General features: G+C 38.8%; 1 protein-coding gene across 1 annotated transcript in view; it reads right to left on the bottom strand.

Annotated features, from left to right (window-relative positions):
- scfd2 (sec1 family domain containing 2) overlaps window positions 1-15,702 on the bottom strand; it is a 651,507-nt gene that overhangs the window by 494,321 nt on the left and 141,484 nt on the right.

A 15,702-nucleotide genomic window follows, 5' to 3' on the forward strand; every position in this document is an offset into this window, starting at 1 on the left:
TCTATCAGTCTGGTAAAGGTTATAAAGCCATTTCTAAAGCTTTGGGACTCCAGCGAACCACAGTGAGAGCCATTATCCACAAATGGCAAAAACTTGGAACAGTGGTGAACCTTCCCAGGAGTGGCCGGCCGACCAAAATTACCCCAAGAGCGCAGAGACGACTCATCCAAGAGGTCACAAAAGACCCCAGACAACGTCTAAAGAACTGCAGGCCTCACTTGCCTCAATTAAGGGTCAGTGTTCACGACTCCACCATAAGAAAGAGACTGGGGCAAAAACGGCCTGCATGGCAGATTTCCAAGACGCAAACCACTGTTAAGCAAAAAGAACATTAGGGCTCGTCTCAATTTTGCTAAGAAACATCTCAATGATTGCCAAGACTTTTTGGAAAATACCTTGTGGACTGATGATACACAAGTTGAACTTTTTGGAAGGCAAATTGTCCCGTTACATCTGGTGTAAAAGGAACACAGCATTTCAGAAAAAGAACATCATACCAACAGTAAAATATGGTTGTGGTAGTGTGATGGTCTGGGGTTGTTTTGCTGCTTCAGACCTGGAAGGCTTGCTGTGATAGATGGAACCATGAATTCTACTGTCTACCAAAAAATCCTGAAGGAGAATGTCCGGCCATCTGTTCGTCAACTCAAGCTGAAGCGATCTTGGGTGCTGCAACAGGATAATGACCCAAAACACACCAGCAAATCCACCTCTGAATGGCTGAAGAAAAACAAAATAAAGACTTTGGAGTGGCCTAGTCAAAGTCCTGACCTGAATCCAATTGAGATGCTATGGCATGACCTTAAAAAGGCGGTTCATGCTAGAAAACCCTCAAATAAAGCTGAATTACAAACAATTTTGCAAAGATGAGTGGGCCAAAATTCCTCCAGAGCGCTGTAAAAGACTCATTGCAAGTTATCGCAAACGCTTGATTGCAGTTATTGCTGCTAAGGGGTGGCCCAACCAGTTATTAGGTTCAGGGGGCAATTACTTTTTCACACAGGGCCATGTAGGTTTGGATTTTTTTTTTTCTCCCTAAATAATAAAAAACCACCATTTACAAACTGCATTTTGTGTTTACTTGTGTTATATTTGACTAATGGTTAAATGTGTTTGATGATCAGAAACATTTTGTGTGACAAACATGCAAAAGAATAAGAAATCAGGAAGGGGGCAAATATTTTTTCACACCACTGTATATACATACACATTCACATATATATATATACATATATATATATATATATATATATATATATATATATATATATATATATATATACATATATATATATATATATATATATATATATATACTGTATATATATATATATACATATATATATATAGTATATATATATATATATATATATATATATATATATACTGTATATATACTGTATATATACATATCTACTTATTGGCTCCTGAATTTAGGATATAGCGGGTTGGATAATGGATGGATGGACATCTGTATGCATAGCCCTATTTGCCCGTTTTCGTTTTTTTTCTTTCTTCAGTAATATTTCAGTAAACCCGGAGCTTGTCAGTTCAAATCCTGGTACTGACACCACTGTGTGACCCTGAGGAAGTCACTTCACCTGCCTGTGCTGCAAAAAACAAAAGTAATGTAACAAATTGTACCTCAGATGTTGCAAGTTGCTGGAAAAAAGGCATAAGTAAAATAGATAAATATGTATTATACACATAGGAACTATTCATTTATTTTCAGTGAAGTCATCTGCAGCAAACTTTTATAAATAAGGGTTTCTGATTTTTAGATAGTGCAAACTGTTTCTTCTTCATTGACGTTTTCTCTTGGAGAGGTTTTTTCATTTCATTGAAAATTAAAGCAGCAGCTGCCAAAATATGTAGCTTTCTTATTAATTTTTCAACATTGTGTAAAATAAATTTATAAAGTAACATAAAAGGTTTAAATACTGGTTATCCTTTTACACTAAAATATTACTAAAGAGATACAAAAAAAGTAAAATGGATACGTTCTTTTTCTTTAAGGAGATTAAATATTACTGAAGAAAGAAAAAAAAAATTAAACAGCCAAATGGGGCTATGCCTACGAACTTAAAAGGTTTAAATAAAACAGAAATATACACTTTTATTTTTACTTGCTTAACTTGTGGAGGGTGTATCCTGTAGCAAAGCCCTAACTTTTTTCGTGAAAGCCCGTTTCAGTCAATAAGTCTTAAAAAAAGGTATAAAGTATTGCTTTTAAATTTTAATTAAGAAAAGAAAACCTTTTTAAATTAAGTCTTAAAAAGGGGTGTAAAGATATTGACAATAAGCTACGCAAACCCACCCAGAAATGCAATCGTTTAAATCAAGGCGCGAGTCGAAAAACTCCATCCCATAATATTAGTTAACGATTAACACATTTCTATATGTATTGTAAGCATACAATACAACTGATAATATGTTGCGCTTATTTATCTGGTGTACCGACATTTTTGCGCGTTTAACGTCTGAAATCTAACGTGGTTTGTGCCCTTCAGAATGAAAACAGTTTGCATTTACCTTTTTAGTAAAAGGCGAGCTTTTAAGCCTGAGAAATCACCCCGTAAATGCACACGTTTAATTGCACATGTGTTAATATGTATGGCTTACACAGTATTAAAAGACACTCAAAAATTAACGTCATTTACCTTCGTTTCCCGCGTTTGACTCGTGCTGTAAATCTCTTCCTTGTTTTTAGTTCACGTGATTACGTAGGAGGCGTGATGACGCGATACGTGACTCCGCCTCCTCCATTAGAGTATATGGACAAAAAACAGGTTCCAGTTATGACCATTATGCGTAGAATTTCGAAATAAAACCTGCCTAACTTTTGTAAGTAAGCTGTAAGGAATGAGCCTGCCAAATTTCAGCCTTCCACCTACACGGGAAGTTCGAGAATTAGTGATGAGTCAGTCAGTCAGTCAGTCAGTCTGTCAGTCAGTGAGTCAGTGAGGGCTTTGCCTTTTATTAATATGTATAGATATATATATATATATATATATATATATATATATATATAGTGACGGCTGGCCAGGGCCCATGCCTGGCCGGGATGCCCCTTCTGTGTATGTGCCAGGGGAGCAAGCATAGGCTGCACAGTACCTCACCCGGACCACTTGGTGGCAGCCCCCCTGGGTGACTGTGGTGCCTCAGACACCCGCAGGTCTCCATGGGAGATGGACTTCTACTCGGCCCTGTTGGGATCTGGGGTGGCCACCAGGGGGTGCTGCAGCTAGGACTCCTGAGCCCTTATGGAAGTGCAGCCGGAACTCAGCAATCAAACACCTGGAGCACTTCCGGGTGAACTATAAAAGGGGCTAGCAGTCGGGAGGAGGAGGACAACGTTTGCCGGGAGGAGTGGTGGTAGAGGAGACCAGTGTGTTTTGTGTAGTACTTGAGGACTGTGTACTGCCTGTGGGACACAGGGAAGACGTGCCCACAGGTGAAGAAAAATAAAGGTCTTTTTGGGTTTGATACGTGCCTCCAGTGTCACTCTGTGTCGGGTGGGCACCTATATAGTGCCTTTGTTACAATATATACAGTGATCCCCCGCTATATCGTTGTTCAGCTATCGCAACCCCGCTACATCGCGGATTTATTATTATTAAACTGTTATTACTAGGGGGCTCTGCCCCCGTTTGCTTCGCTCGCCCACCCCCCAGGTTTGGTTTACCAGATAAACAATTTAAAGAGATTGTTATTTTCATGGGAATTGTTACATATGCATTATTCTCATTTTTACTTGTGGGACGTCAAATTATCTTCCGAGAAGATCATGTCTCGTGTCCCTGGTGTCCATGCCAAGATTTTTTTTTTATAATAGAGAGATGTTACTAATATCCTTAGCCCAACATCCACATATCATATGTGTTTAGTGTGTTTTAATAAGTTTACATGTGTTTAAAGCATGTGGGAGGGGTATTTTAAGGCTTGAACTATAAAAAAAAATACTTATTCACATGGTCTTTCTATATCACGGATTTTCACAGCTGATGGGTCTGGAACATAACTTCTACAATAGGCAGGAGAGCACTTGTACAGTGGTGTGAAAAACTATTTGCCCCCTTCCTGATTTCTTATTCTTTTGCATGTTTGTCACACAAAATGTTTCTGATCATCAAACACATTTAACCATTAGTCAAATATAACACAAGTAAACACAAAATGCAGTTTGTAAATGGTGGTTTTTATTGTTTAGGGAGAAAAAAAAATCCAAACCTACATGGCCCTGTGTGAAAAAGTAATTGCCCCCTGAACCTAATAACTGGTTGGGCCACCCTTAGCAGCAATAACTGCAATCAAGCGTTTGCGATAACTTGCAATGAGTCTTTTACAGCACTCTGGAGGAATTTTGGCCCACTCATCTTTGCAAAATTGTTGTAATTCAGCTTTATTTGAGGGTTTTCTAGCATGAACCGCCTTTTTAAGGTCATGCCATAGCATCTCAATTGGATTCAGGTCAGGACTTTGACTAGGCCACTCCAAAGTCTTTATTTTGTTTTTCTTCAGCCATTCAGAGGTGGATTTGCTGGTGTGTTTTGGGTCATTGTCCTGTTGCAGCACCCAAGATCGCTTCAGCTTGAGTTGACGAACAGATGGCCGGACATTCTCCTTCAGGATTTTTTGGTAGACAGTAGAATTCATGGTTCCATCTATCACAGCAAGCCTTCCAGGTCCTGAAGCAGCAAAACAACCCCAGACCATCACACTACCACCACCATATTTTACTGTTGGTATGATGTTCTTTTTCTGAAATGCTGTGTTCCTTTAACGCCAGATGTAACGGGACATTTGCCTTCCAAAAAGTTCAACTTTTGTCTCATCAGTCCACAAGGTATTTTCCCAAAAGTCTTGGCAATTATTGAGATGTTTCTTAGCAAAATTGAGACGAGCCCTAATGTTCTTTTTGCTTAACAGTGGTTTGCGTCTTGGAAATCTGCCATGCAGGCCGTTTTTGCCCAGTCTCTTTCTTATGGTGGAGTCGTGAACACTGACCTTAATTGAGGCAAGTGAGGCCTGCAGTTCTTTAGACGTTGTCCTGGGGTCTTTTGTGACCTCTCGGATGAGTCGTCTCTGCGCTCTTGGGGTAATTTTGGTCAGCCGGCCACTCCTGGGAAGGTTCACCACTGTTCCATGTTTTTGCCATTTGTGGATAATGGCTCTCACTGTGGTTCGCTGGAGTCCCAAAGCTTTAGAAATGGCTTTATAACCTTTACCAGACTGATAGATCTCAATTACTTCTGTTCTCATTTGTTCCTGAATTTCTTTGGATCTTGGCATGATGTCTAGCTTTTGAGGTGCTTTTGGTCTACTTCTCTGTGTCAGGCAGCTCCTATTTAAGTGATTTCTTGATTGAAACAGGTGTGGCAGTAATCAGGCCTGGGGGTGGCTACGGAAATTGAACTCAGGTGTGATACACCACAGTTAGGTTATTTTTTAACAAGGGGGCAATTACTTTTTCACACAGGGCCATGTAGGTTTGGATTTTTTTTCTCCCTAAATAATAAAAACCATCATTTAAAAACTGCATTTTGTGTTCACTTGTGTTATAGTTGACTAATGGTTAAATGTGTTTGATGATCAGAAACATTTTGTGTGACAAACATGCAAAAGAATAAGAAATCAGGAAGGGGGCAAATAGTTTTTCACACCACTGTATATAGATAGATATAGATATATCAATGGGGATCTTGCTTCATGTTTATAACAAAACAAATCATTTGAGTGACGATTTCAACTGTTATTGTGGTTGTTGATGGCAGATTTAGCAGTTTAAACATTTAAATATTAAATTAATCAGGTGGAATGTGTTCTTACTTTGAGTGTTGGTGGGGGGGCTACACGGTAAATGTGTTAGTAACTGGGATTGCGCCTCTGTAACTGGAAGATTGCTTAGGAATGATACAGACTGGACAACTATTATATTTGTTTAAGGAACTGTTTAATTGTTGTACTGTGCTGTGACTAAGACAACTTTTTACTGATCGCCTATCCGGACCTTGAAGATGTTTTCACGAGGGAGAGATGCTGCTGGTAAAAGCAAATGCTTTTTCGACAGCAGGTCAAGATGCATTTATCCCACTGCTTTTTGCTGCCTCAGCACTCAAGAGGATCTTTAATGCCAACCTTGATACATGCAATGCTCACCTTAAGAGTGTCCTGTGTGTGTCTGTGTGACAGTGTACCGGTGACTGATCTGCACCATGTCTCTAAGCCACTCTGATTGACACCTTTGAATGTTTGGTGCAGCAGAGCAAATTCATCCTGATCTGCCACAGTGGGTTTGTTATCACCTTATTCAATGACAGGATTCATGGATGTCAAATGGCAATGAATAGAACATGGAATATTGTAAATACGTTAGCTGCCTTCCACAATTAGTCATCGCTTTTTGATGGTGATTCTAAGAGGGGATGATTCCCGAACAGATCTCTTATGCGATCCTTCCACAGTATCTCTCAATATTATTAAGTTCAAATTGGTTATAAAGCTTTCACTCCTGATTGTTTTTTTATTATTATTAATTTTAGTGACTGTTTAATTCGGATCTAACTCAGGCTTGCACTACGCTCAAAATTTGAAAAGCAACCGCCTTAGTTAGTTGAGCCACAATCAACTGTGACGGCGTCTTTTCTTTGTAGCGAATTTGTTACTTTTGTGCTCCATAAAATATTGTAAAGTATTAATAAATTAAATATCTCAATACTTGATCAAATAATAACATCTGTGATTTAAGGATTTCATTTTTTCTTTCTCAAATGTGCTTACCTATGTCATGCAAAGTACAGGGATAAACCTTTATTTTCCGGCTACTCCATTTTAATTAAGTCAGAACAAAGAAAACATTTAAGATAAATAACAAGGCTCGTTTTCAATTTATGTTTTTTTTTTTTTTTTTAACTACAACATTAGGGCCATGGAACCCCAAACGTCGGAGTATTAAATGTGATCTCAAGAAAAGATGAGGGTCAATTATAATACTAATAATAGGAGCAATAATAATGATACTGTGTAAAATTGAATATTCATTGAAAAAGCCGGGGATCCAAGTGTGAGGCGTCTTGTTTTGTTTAACTCTTACTATCGTATAGTACATTCTGCCTGTTGGCGTTAGTTTTATATATATATATATATATATATATATATAGAGAGAGAGAGAGAGAGAGAGAGAGAGAGAGAGAGAGAGATTTTTTTTAGACATCAGACACTGGAAGCCACTGTAGAACCCTTCTCTTCTTTGCCAGTCTGTAGCAGCGAAAAAGTAAAAGTAGCAGAGTTTTAACAGACGTCATTGAAGTTGATCATGAGTTTGTGTAACGTTAATGAAAATGGCCAGGAGGTGTCACTAGAGATGTGAGTGTCAAATGCTTTGAAGCTTCAATACAATTTCCGACACAATTGCTTCAAATGTTTAAATGCTTCGTGAGGCTTCACTCCGCCCATCACTACCCCTAACTTCTGATTGAAATTAAAATGCCAGAAGGAGGGCCTGGTATCATGGTGGCCTGCCTCATTAGGTTCCACCCACAAAACACAGGGAATGCAGACACAATTAAGGGGACAGAACACAAATTACAAATAATTAGTGAAGCCAGCAAAAATAACAAAAAGTCTTGAAAAAAATAACTAAAAATTACCAAAAACAATAATAAAACATAAAATATATATACATTCAAACTGATACATGACAAAACAATTCAGTTACTAAATTATTATGTCTTTAGTGACACACTAATTTTGAGTGCTGTGTCAAAGTTGAGAAACTGGTGTTATAAAATATAGCTTTTTTTTATTTTTAATAAATTTGCAAAAACCTCAAGTAAACTTTTTTCACATTGTCTTTATGGGGTGTTGTGTGTAGAATTCTGAGGGAAAAAATGAATTTAATCCATTTTGGAATAAGGCAGTAACATAACAAAATGTGGAAAAAGTGATGTGCTGTGAATACTTTCTGGATGCACTGTATATTGACTAAGAAGGCTAAGAACGGCTAAGAAGAGACATCTTCATAAAGTAGCAGCGCAGTGATCAGGCATCTGTGCTATAAAGCAGATACAAAGAATACTCTTATAAACAAAACAGCTAACAGTAACTACTTTATAGGTGAACCAAAATAACAGAGGAACTTCCATGATAATATATTCTGGAGCAGGTGCCTCTTGCTTGAAGTAACTGTCCAAATGCAGTTAAGGTTGTACATATCAGTTGATATGAAAAAAGTTATATAAAAGTACAGGTAAAATTCCATGATAACTACAAGAAAAGAATCACAACAGTGGCAGGCCCTGAAATTCATCTGTCAGGCAACAAAAGGCAGAAAGCATCTCTGTGCCAGCACTGTTTCTCTTGCAATGACTACTAACACACAGGTAAAAGGTTGTTTGTATGTATGCTTATCTATCTTTCCCTATTCACTTGTCTACTTTTTGCCATTTCATGTATTTTTAATTTTACATTTGTATGTAAAAATATGTATATTTGTACCAGTTATGGGGCAAGGTCTGGTATCATGTACCGCCTAGTGAGTCATCATTCTATGTTGTGCTCTTGGAGAAAGGGACTGGGTGTCTTCTGTGATGCAGAATCATATCAGGCTTCCATAAGATATTTTAATAGTAATCACTCTTGAGTTGGAAAGCACCGTATAGCACTACTTTAGTATCAGAAGTGGGACAAGGGGAAGTCCAATGCCATAGAAATCCAATACATTCACATGCTGGCCTCTTCTGAGTTTTTGATGTATACAGTAATCCCTCGCTATATCGCGCTTCGCCTTTCGCGGCTTCACTCTATCGCGGATTTTATATGTTAGCATATTTAAATATATATCGCGGATTTTTTGCTGGTTCGCGGATTTCTGCGGACAATGGGTCTTTTAATTTCTGGTACATGCTTCCTCAGTTGGTTTGCCCAGTTGATTTCATACAAGGGACGCTATTGGCAGATGGCTGAGAAGCTACCCAACTTAATTTTCTCTCTCTCTCTCTTGCCCTGACTTTCTCTGATCCTGACGTAGGGGGATTGAGCAGGGGGGCTGTTCGCACACCTAGACGATACGGACGCTTGTCTAAAAATGCTGAAAGATTATCTTCACGTTGCTACCTTCTGTGCAGCTGCTTCGTGAAGCGACATGCTGCACGGTGCTTCGCATACTTAAAAGCTCGAAGGGCACGTATTGATTTTTGATTGTTTGTTTTTCTCTGTCTCTCTCTGTCTCTCTCTCTCTCTCTCTTTCTCTGCTCCTGACGGAGGGGGTGTGAGCTGCCGCCTTCAACAGCTTTGTGCCGCGGTGCTTCGCATACTTAAAAGCCAAACGGCCCTATTGATTTGTTTGCTTTCCTCTCTCTTTCTGACAGTCACTGCTCCTGACGCGCACTCCTTTGAAGAGGAAGATATGTTTGCATTCTTTCAATTGTGAGACGGAACTGTCATCTCTGTCTTGTCATGGAGCACAGTTTAAACTTTTGAAAAAGAGACAAATGTTTGTTTGCAGTGTTTGAATAACATTCCTGTCTCTCTACAACCTCCTGTGTTTCTGCGCAAATCTGTGACCCAAGCATGACAATATAAAAATAACCATATAAACATATGGTTTCTACTTCGCAGATTTTCTTATTTCGCGGGTGGCTCTGGAACGCAACCAACGCGATGGAGGAGGGATTACTGTAATCTCAAAGCGGAGATCCAGGACCTGGAATGCTAGTTGTTTTGTGGACTAGGAGTCCCAAAGCAGATAAATCCAATAAACTCAAAAAACTCCAAAAATGCCCCCTAGAGAGCTAGACCGCCAAACCCCAAATAGATATAGGGACATTATAGAATCGAGCAGCATGGTGTGCGCAGTGGTAGCGCTGCTGCCTCGCAGTAAGGAAACCTGCCGGGTCCTCCCTGCGTGGAGTTTGCATGTTCTCCCCGTGTCTGCGTGAGTTTCCTCCGGGTACTCCAGTTTTCTCCCACAGTTCAAAGACATGCAGGTTAGGTGCATTGGTGATTCTAAATTGTCCCTATTGTGTGCTCTGTCTGTGTGTGTGTCCTGCGGTGGGCTGGCGCCCTGCCCGCGATTTGTTCTTGCCTTGCACCCTGTGTTGGCTGGGATTGGCTCCAGCAGACCCCCATGACCCTGTGTTAGGATAGAGCAGGTTGGAAAATGACTGATTGACTGAGTGACTGACATTACAGAATCACTATAAGAAGTGTTTATTTCCACAAACATGCTCTGTCTCACTATAAACCTCCAATGAGAACAAAAAGCATAAAGGAGTTGTCAGAAAGGCAATCCAAAACAAATAAAGTCCCAATACAATTATCCAAAAGAAAGTAAAAAATCCAGTAAATACATAAGCACAGTAAAATACAATAACACCAACACCTTAGCATGTTTAAAATGCACAGTCAGGAACTGTGGGAGACCCTCCACATTTATAGGGTGAAGGTGGTGATTGGCAGGTGGCCCTGCCTCTAAGAGAATCACCCATAAAATGCATGGAACATATTACAGGTAGCTTGCATAAATAGACAAAACCACAATAACAAAGATGCATGTTATAAACATAAAAATAACCAAAAATGAACATGAGAACCATCAAACATGAATTTGAACCCCAGCCCATAACAAGTTGCAGGATCCATTCGGGAAGGAAGGCAACCAAGAGGCTGCTATTTCTGAATCTCCACAAAAGGAAATTTGCATTCCTCACACATAATCATATCACAGCAGGGAAGTAGAGCATCAACACTCCTGCTTCAACAATCCTGCTGCAACACCTTACAAAACCAACACCCAACATCTCTACTGCATACTCTCTTTACCAGTTGCAGAATACCTGCAGCAGAAGAGAAAACCACTCCTTTGTTTTAAAGAGTCTACACACCGTAGAAAGCTGCCCTCTAGAAGGGAGGACTATGTGACAGCACAAGCTTTTGCATCATCCTGGGGATAACATTAGTCCTGAGTCAGAAACAATATGAGCAGGCATTTCATATATATTCCATTTGTGCCAGAGATAGGGTTGCCTATAAAAAAATGGCAATCCTATCAAAGTCACAAGATCACTAACTTAGTGAGAGTAAAGAGATTAATATTGAAATTCCTTTTTAAAAATTTAAGTGGAAAACGTAACACACAGGTAGACTTCAGAATAAGTGGAGGGAATGAAAGTGTGTGTGTTTGGGTCAAAACCCAGAGTTTAAAAAGCACTCTAGATATTAATATTTCAGGCATTTTCTTAATCTTATTTTTTCTACATCTTTTTTCTAATGTTTAAAGTAGTTTTTAAAATTTTGAGTTAATAAAGTTATCAGCTAGTCTTTCAAATACTTTTTCTACTATATTAACTTTTAAAAAGTATTTCTTTAACTCTACATATAAAGATGGGGGCGGCACGGTGGCACAGTGGGTAGCGCTGCTGCCTCGCAATTAGGAGACCTGGAGACCTGGGTTCGCTTCCCGGGTCCTCCCTGCGTGGAGTTTGCATGTTCTCCCCGTGTCTGCGTGGGTTTCCTCCGGGCACTCCAGTTTCCTCCCACAGTCCAAAGACATGCAGGTTAGGTGGATTGGCGATTCTAAATTGGCCCTAGTGTGTGCTTGGTGTGAGGGTGTGCTTGTGTGTGTCCTACGGTGGGTTGGCACCCTGCCCAGGATTGGTTCCTGCCTTGTGCCCTGTGTTGGCTGGGATTGGCTCCAGCAGACCCCCGTGACCCTGTGTTCAGATTCAGCGGGTTGGAAAATGGATGGATGGATACATATAAAGATTTACATTCATATTTAGCCTCATGTATAAACAGTGTGTACACACAAAAATGTTGCATAGACCCATTTCCACGGTCACATCGCGATGTATAAAAACTAAACTTGGCGTAAAGCCACGCACATTTTCACGTCAGCTCAATCCCTTGCGTATGCAAGTTCTCCGCTCGGTTTTGCAAACTGGTGGCCCCCAGCATAAAAGCAGTGCTACTGTTTAACTGCATATAATTTATTAGTTTAAGGCATCTGATTGTAATCAACCCGGAACCATATAATGGTGCACAGAATGGCCAAACTATTCCAAATACTATAGTTGCTTTAGCGTTGTCACTGTCAGTGCACCACTCTGAGTATTTAACCCACTGTATCTGAGTGTGGAATCACAGCTCTACAGCAGCTGATCGGAAAAGCTCTCCCGCAAATTGTGTCAAGAGCGGGGAGAAATATCAGGATAGAGCTTCTAGCACACGCTGCCTCAGCCATGTGCACAGTCTGTTTGAACTTCAGAGCCTTTCCTGTATGAAACTTGCGGTTCAGAAACGGTTTCATCCCAAGAGATATAAATGCACTCAATCAGTCCAAGTGCTCCTGGTAGAACTGCTTGTACTAATAAGTACAATTGTCTCCCTGTAAACTTGCATTACAGTCGTAATATTGCACAACTTGAGCCATTTATGCTTTCATGTTATATATTTTTCACTATTATTATTATTATTATTATTGTTGTTATTTTACCATTTTATAGGAAAATAAGTTTATGGAGGATTTGCATATTGAATCTCATTGTACCATACAATAACAATAAAGGAATTCAATTCAAATGACAAGCGCGTATTTACAGATGATGACGACTGGCTTCTGAGTCGATTTAGATTTCCAGGCGCTATCTTTGTGGAGCTCTTCATAACATTTTAAAGATGAAATGCACTAAAGTATATATATTACATTATACAGACACATTTTGAACTTCATTTAAATAATGTATATTGTTAATGATTAAATATGCGAGGACTCGGTGACACAGCATCAGCGATGAGCTGGCACCCCATTCAGGGATTGTTCCTGCCTCATGCTGTATGCTTGCTGGGGCTGGCGTGACCCTGGAAGGATAGATGGATGGAATTATTAAACATGTACTACGAAGATAATTCAGTGTTCCTTAAAAGTTTTGAAGAATCAGCGTTCTAAGCTTACAGACGGCTTGACATTTATTAAAGAGCTGATTGTTTGGCTATTTGGAGAAAAAAAAGGAAGGACAGGAATCGGGGGTTAGTACATTTGAAAGAGACAGTACTGCTGCAATAAATTATTTTGTTGAGTTTCGTGCATGGGGCAGCAAGCATCTTGCAGGAGGCAGAAACAATCTCTGGAAGGGGCGCCAGCTCATCATTACCACTGCGCCAACGTGCCACAATGTTTTATACATGCTTTCATTTTTATGATCATGAAAATGATATCAAGTATATGTCTTAGTATTTAAATTGTTCAGAGAGCCGTAACATCATGAATGTAATGTATTCTGTGTCCTGTCGGTGTAAGAGAAAGCTCGTTTAAGAAGCACATACTGATTCAAACACGCAACAGTACACAGAATATGAAGCATTTAACATGCTACTTTAGTTATGATGGCATTTGAGAAACTATTAAAAGATTTTAAGATGAAGTTTATGACGTTCTACTTTAATGACAAAATAAACTATGTGATTAAAGTAGAAATTTCAACCTTTTTTTCACACTGTGTCCCAGTTTTTTTTCTGTACCCTAATACACTTCCATATGACACTCAAACGGTGGGCTACGACTCGCCTTTTCACAACGACTTTGATATCTGACCACTTCTTATTTATTTCGGGCACTGTGCGACTTTCTGAACTTGAACTTTCGAGTTTCTCCGCCACTCTGTCATTCAATCAACTTCTTTTTGTTTATATCACTGCTTAAACCAACAAATAGTACATTTTTCCTTGCTTCTACTTGGTATTCACTGAAATTCTTCTTTTTCCCCGTGCTTTTGGGATTGTCTTTTCACAGAACGCAAAACATAAGGGGCTATTTATATTGATTTGCATATTCAAAGAGGCATAATTCTGGGAGGAGTTGGGGTGGAGCAACAGGCATGTGCACGAGCGTTACTTTTCATACTGACCGTGATTTATGGAGCAGAACAACGTGGAAGTTGTGCATGCGCACATTTCCGCTTTTGTCCATATGCCATGATTTAGTGTGAATTCTATGCACAGCATTATGCATGAGGCCCCAGATCTGCCAAGGAAAAATGGCAGTAGAATAATAAAAAATAAATAAATAAATAAATAAATAAAAAAGGTAAAATACAATATTGTAAGAAAAATAACTTCTTTTTTTTTTTATCCATACTATTTTCCCATGGGACTACAATTTTCTGCAGATTTAGGACAGTTGGAAGTTCAACTTAAGGTTGTAAGTGTAAATATTACTTTCTATATAATTTTATAAATATGACATACTGTATTTACTTAAAATATAGGTAACATATTCTTAGGTTAGGTGGCAAAGAACTGCACACTGATTAGCCCTGCCACTTTATAGATCCAGCATTCAAGGCTTAAACCCAGCATCTGATTGTCTGCATAGAGTTTGCAAGTTCTCTTTGCTTTGCTTCTGGGTACTCCAGAATTCCTTCCACATCCTCAGATCTTACTGATGTGGTTAAATAGTTCCAGTGTGAATATGTGCAGGAGTAGAACCCTGTGATAATGTCTAGTACCCATCCAGGCACTTTTCCTGCATTGTGCCCAGTACTGCCCGGATAAGCTCTTGCTCTTTGCTCTTTTTAACTGGAATAGGCAGGTTTGAGAATGATTATGACCATTATCAGTTGGCCAGTAAACATATTTACTTTGAGATTATCATGAACTGTTGCCAAAATCCAAGTACATTTCTAAAAGACCATAAAACAAATTAAAGGTGAATTGTGGTATGATAGGAAAAGGCATCCTACAATGTTCTCATTTTCTCACTGAAATATCCTTCTTTTTAAAGCAATGGCAGCAAAAGATATGGGTACATCTACAGCCAATTTTCTTGAAAGATGACGTTGAGCATGTGATGGTCCGGGTTAGCTCCACACTCCCTGTTTACTTCTAGGAGCTTTTTGACCCCATAACCGTCAATAGTCATGAAGTGATATGAACCAGACAAATGGGAACACATACATTCAGCAATGGGTTTGTGGAAAAATGTTCAATACTTTTATTAAAAACTAGCAAAATACCTGCGCTTCGCAGCGGAGAAGTAGTGTGTTAAAGAGGTTATGTAAACATATGTATACATATACATATATATATATATACATATCTACATATACACATATCTACATATACATATATATACATACATATACACATCCACATATACATATATATACATATACAAATTTACACATCTACATATATATATACATATGTACATATATATACATATAAATATATACATATCTACATATATATACACATATATATACATATGCACATATATATAAATATAGATATACATATATACTGTAATGTTTTTTCAAAAATAAGTCCAAAAAGACAAAAAGAAGGTTTGGGGACCGTCCCCGTATATTGCCCTAAGACAATATCAAAATAAAGAAATGATCACAAGTCTTTTTAAATTCAGAACAAATGACCGTTTTACTATTGTAACATGGTTGTTTAAATACAGAAAGGGTAATGGGAAAAGGAAATGGTTGGCATCAAAACAGGAACCGGAAATAACATCATCAGGAGGAGTCAGAAGTGATGTGATATTGCAGAGTCGGAAGTGAGGTTAGTGGAGATGGCCAGAAGTGACGTAATCGGCGGCCATCTTGAACCCGGAATCGGGGCAATTATTTTTCCTCTGGTTTTCTGTAAAGAGAAGAGATTTAGGTAAGCACGATGTGACACCCATATCTCGCGATA

Source organism: Erpetoichthys calabaricus, chromosome 5 (assembly GCF_900747795.2).
Source record: "Erpetoichthys calabaricus chromosome 5, fErpCal1.3, whole genome shotgun sequence".
Classification (NCBI taxonomy): domain Eukaryota; kingdom Metazoa; phylum Chordata; class Cladistia; order Polypteriformes; family Polypteridae; genus Erpetoichthys; species Erpetoichthys calabaricus.